Source organism: Glandiceps talaboti, chromosome 15 (assembly GCF_964340395.1).
Source record: "Glandiceps talaboti chromosome 15, keGlaTala1.1, whole genome shotgun sequence".
In the NCBI taxonomy this organism is placed as follows: Eukaryota; Metazoa; Hemichordata; class Enteropneusta; family Spengelidae; genus Glandiceps; species Glandiceps talaboti.
The window spans coordinates 4,135,679-4,141,812 of record NC_135563.1 but is presented as its reverse complement, the minus strand read 5'-3'; positions in this window follow the sequence as shown (position 1 = coordinate 4,141,812).

Here is a 6,134-nt window from a genome sequence, read left to right as displayed (position 1 = left end):
ACTTTTACAACTCAAAACACACAAAACAAATTGACAATAATTGAATCTTCAATTTGGTCACAAAACTATGGATTGTAAAATGTGACCCTCCCCAAACATTGTAATGCAAAATATGACCCTCCCCAAGAACAGGTTTGTAAAATGTGACCCCCCCCTTGTAAATACTGAAGGCGCCCTTATATCGGTGACTTTCAGTTGTATGATACCTTAATAGTAACTAAGTGATCTATAAAACGTTGTCATGGTTTTAAAAATTTAGATTGGTATCACGCCATAATTATTTATATTTTTGATTGGCGGATATATCTTAATAAATGGATACAGTTGATTTCACAGTTCTGAGATTCCGAGTCGTACTCTGGATGTAAAGTGTTGGAATATAGTTCACAATTGGCAAATTCCGTATGATTTTAAAACATTCAACATTACCATGTATGGTGTGTGTGTACTGTATCCTAAATAGGAATGAAGCCTTTACCACATACTTTTAAATAATGTAGTTGTGAATATACAGCGTCAACAGATAAGGATGAATACTCACTCAACACACGTAGTCTTCGAATCTCCACGGAATGTGTTCTTTGACACAGTCGACTAAATGACTCTGCTGAGTTAGTAGCACTAATAATTAAAAATGGAATCGTAATTAAGGACCTTTTGTTGGAAGTACCAGCAATGCTGTCAGTAAAATATGGGTTGCTTAGGTTATTTGATCTAAAGATAGGTTTCAATGGATGATGTTTATATTTTGTTTAATAGCTCATATACTTTGCTTATGGTGATATTTGTCTGCCCTACTATATTCGGGTGGACACCGTACGGTTGACAAGCCCGATAGTCTAGTCTCTGGACTATGTTTTATTTCACAAGCATTTCATTCAATTCAATGTAATGATTTGTCTTGTTGATGACATACAGTTTTGTTTTGAAAAAAAATGTAACGAAAAGTGGGAAAAGTCATATCGAAAGCATGTAGATATATTGCAAATGAAGTAGTTCTGGGTGACCTTGGCTGGAACACAATGCCAAGTAGATTTAATGCGCTGAGATTAAAATACTTTAAAAGACTTTGTAATTTAGATGAATCACGGTGGACTACATGTGTCTTTAACTATCTCAATTCCATTAGTGAAGAATCTGAAAGAAATATGACAAAACTGTCCTGGAAATGGTCAAAAACTGTATCATTAGACAATTAGACATTCGATAACGACCAAATTCAAAAAATTTCAGAGAATAAAATCAAACATATCATATTAAAAAAGGATGAGATAATATGGAAAGAACACACCACAAAAAATCTAGTCTTACCCATTACTGTAAATTCAAAACAATTTTAGAATCTGAAGAGTATCTATAATAAATATTTTAAAGGGTCACAATTGAAATTTAAGGCAAGATCATATTCTCTCAGTCTTGCATATGAAAAAGAGAAAATGGGGAAAATTATAATGATGATTGTACATGTCCTTGTTGTGGAAAAGCTGATGAGACACTTGAACACTTTATTTTTACATGTGAAAGCCATTCTACACAACGACATATCTTAATGAATGGAACAGACGAACTATTACTCACAATAAGGAGTTGAACTTATATCAAGATTTTAAACAAGGGAAAGAACTACTATGTTTATTTATAGGAGATAGTACAAAACAGTACTGTGACAATGAGTCTATAAGTAAACAAATAGATGAACTTTAATATCAAACAATACCTTATCGATTCATTTGAAAACAGAAAAGATTACCAAAATTAGCACCAATGGTGTTGAAGCATAACTGTATTTGGCTGTTGCTATGGGTGTGGTCTCGTTGCTAAGCATACTATACCCATGCCTGTTATCTTTGAATACACATCGCCATTTGGCTGTTGCTATATGCATGGTCTTGCTTGTTGCTAGGTATAGTTGCATATAATTTTTGATTATTTATTTGCTTACCTATTAGTCCCTGTTATTATTTTGGCGTTGGAACCTTCAGGGCACGGATTATGGTTTTGCGGATCTCAGTAAGGGACCTTAAGCTTCAGTAAATAGAAAGGCAAGGGAGGGGAAATCAAGTATGTTGCATAAAATATCAGCGACCATCTCACGATTTAGTCATGCTAAGAGGCTAGTGTCCCTCAATGCCCACCCATGATTGGGTCCTTCTTCCATATAACAACTACCCACAAAAAATAAACATAATGAAGATTCTTTGGTCAAAGATATAACTTGTATTTCGAGTCTTTCAAACTTTGTAGTTTTGTAGGATTTCTTTAAAAAAACATTGGGGTTAATTATGAGAACAACCAGACTAATACAATCACACTTTACCCTGTGTGGCTTGGATTACGAGAACGACCAGACTAATACAATCACACTTTACCCTGTGTGGCTTGGATTATGAGAACGACCAGACTAATACAATCACACTAACTTGGTGGGGTTAATTATGAGAACAACCAGACTAATACAATCACACTAATACTTGGTGGGGTTAATTATGAGAACGACCAGACTAATACAATCACACTTACCCTGTGGGGTTAATTATGAGAATGACCAGACTAATACAATCACACTTACCCTGTGTGGCTTGGATTATGAGAACGACCAGACTAATACAATCACACTTACCCTGTGTGGCTTGGATTATGAGAACGACCAGACTAATACAATCACACTAACTTGGTGGGGTTAATTATGAGAACAACCAGACTAATACAATCACACTTACCCTGTGGGGTTAATTATGAGAACAACCAGACTAATACAATCACACTTACCCTGTGGGGTTAATTATGAGAACAACCAGACTAATACAATCACACTTACCCTGTGGGGTTAATTATGAGAACGACCAGACTAATACAATCACACTAACTTGGTGGGGTTAATTATGAGAACGACCAGACTAATACAATCACACTTACCCTGTGTGGCTTGGATTATGAGAACGACCAGACTAATACAATCACACTAACTTGGTGGGGTTAATTATGAGAACGACCAGACTAATACAATCACACTTACTTGGTGGGGTTAATTATGAGAACGACCAGACTAATACAATCACACTTACTTGGTGGGGTTAATTATGAGAATGACCAGACTAATACAATCACACTTACTTGGTGGGGCTAATTATGAGAACGACCAGACTAATACAATCACACTTACTTGGTGGGGTTAATTATGAGAATGACCAGACTAATACAATCACACTTACTTGGTGGGGTTAATTATGAGAACGACCAGACTAATACAATCACACTTACTTGGTGGGGTTAATTATGAGAACGACCAGACTAATACAATCACACTTACTTGGTGGGGTTAATTATGAGAACGACCAGACTAATACAATCACACTTACTTGGTGGGGTTAATTATGAGAACGACCAGACTAATACAATCACACTTACCCTGTGGGGTTAATTATGAGAACGACCAGACTAATACAATCACACTTACCCTGTGGGGTTAATTATGAGAACGACCAGACTAATACAATCACACTTACCCTGTGGGGTTAATTATGAGAACGACCAGACTAATACAATCACACTTACCCTGTGGGGCTAATTATGAGAACGACCAGACTAATACAATCACACTTACCCTGTGGGGCTAATTATGAGAACGACCAGACTAATACAATCACACTTACTTGGTGGGGTTAATTATGAGAACGACCAGACTAATACAATCACACTTACCCTGTGAGGCTAATTATGAGAACGACCAGACTAATACAATCACACTTACCCTGTGAGGCTAATTATGAGAACGACCAGACTAATACAATCATACTTACCCTGTGAGGCTAATTATGAGAACGACCAGACTAATACAATCACACTTACTTGGTGGGATTAATTATGAGAACGACCAGACTAATACAATCACACTTACCCTGTGGGGTTAATTATGAGAACGACCAGACTAATACAATCATACTTACCCTGTGGGGTTAATTATGAGAACGACCAGACTAATACAATCATACTTACCCTGTGGGGCTAATTATGAGAACGACCAGACTAATACAATCACACTTACTTGGTGGGGTTAATTATGAGAACGACCAGACTAATACAATCACACTTACTTGGTGGGGCTAATTATGAGAACGACCAGACTAATACAATCACACTTACTTGGTGGGGTTAATTATGAGAACGACCAGACTAATACAATCACACTTACTTGGTGGGGTTAATTATGAGAACGACCAGACTAATACAATCACACTTACCCTGTGGGGCTAATTATGAGAACGACCAGACTAATACAATCACACTTACCCTGTGGGGCTAATTATGAGAACGACCAGACTAATACAATCACACTTACCCTGTGGGGCTAATTATGAGAACGACCAGACTAATACAATCACACTTACTTGGTGGGGTTAATTATGAGAACGACCAGACTAATACAATCACACTTACCCTGTGGGGTTAATTATGAGAACGACCAGACTAATACAATCACACTTACCCTGTGGGGTTAATTATGAGAACGACCAGACTAATACAATCACACTTACCCTGTGGGGTTAATTATGAGAACGACCAGACTAATACAATCACACTTACCCTGTGGGGTTAATTATGAGAACGACCAGACTAATACAATCACACTTACCCTGTGGGGCTAATTATGAGAACGACCAGACTAATACAATCACACTTACCCTGTGGGGCTAATTATGAGAACGACCAGACTAATACAATCACACTTACCCTGTGGGGTTAATTATGAGAACGACCAGACTAATACAATCACACTTACCCTGTGGGGCTAATTATGAGAACAACCAGACTAATACAATCACACTTACCCTGTGGGGCTAATTATGAGAACGACCAGACTAATACAATCACACTTACTTGGTGGGGTTAATTATGAGAACGACCAGACTAATACAATCACACTTACCCTGTGGGGCTAATTATGAGAACGACCAGACTAATACAATCACACTTACCCTGTGGGGTTAATTATGAGAACGACCAGACTAATACAATCACACTTACTTGGTGGGGTTAATTATGAGAACGACCAGACTAATACAATCACACTTTACCCTGTGGGGTTAATTATGAGAACGACCAGACTAATACAATCACACTTACCCTGTGGGGCTAATTATGAGAACGACCAGACTAATACAATCACACTTACCCTGTGGGGCTAATTATGAGAACGACCAGACTAATACAATCACACTTACCCTGTGGGGTTAATTATGAGAACGACCAGACTAATACAATCACACTTACCCTGTGGGGTTAATTATGAGAACGACCAGACTAATACAATCACACTTACCCTGTGGGGTTAATTATGAGAACGACCAGAGTAATACAATCACACTTACCCTGTGGGGCTAATTATGAGAACGACCAGACTAATACAATCACACTTACCCTGTGGGGTTAATTATGAGAACGACCAGACTAATACAATCACACTTACCCTGTGGGGTTAATTATGAGAACGACCAGACTAATACAAACTTGTTTTTATTATTTTTCACATGGCACACATTTTTAAAACATGTGAGATGGATATTGAAAGTACAAAGCAAATTCTTTGAAAGTGAATTATCAAGATGGTGTAGATATCAATTTATGAATCTCATTGCTAAAATACTATAACTCTCTTCGAATAGAACCTGAACTTTTCTACAAGAACCCTTCTAAACTAACCGATGATACTCATTCTGGTTACCACAATATTTCATACAATTGTTAAAAATTTAATTGAATTAACTAAATTATTTCATGAAATTTTGTCAAATCAGAGCTTCAGCAAAGACAAAATCACATCAGGAGAGATTTATATCTTCAACTGGCATTAACTCTATTATATAATTATTCAGTATCTGATTCTATCACCTAATTTTATAATTTTTTATTATATCTATTCAAACAATTTATTTTTTAAAACTTCATTTGTGGTGTTGCAAAATCCACACAAATGTTGAACAAAAAATTTCAACCAGAATTTCAAATGACAATTATCATAGAAGAAATTCCATTTCCATTTGACTAGTTATTTAAAATTGTATAAAATGTTTTTAAAACTTCTCTGTAATACATTAGTAGGTTTAAAAAGTTAATTATCTACCACACAGTAAAAA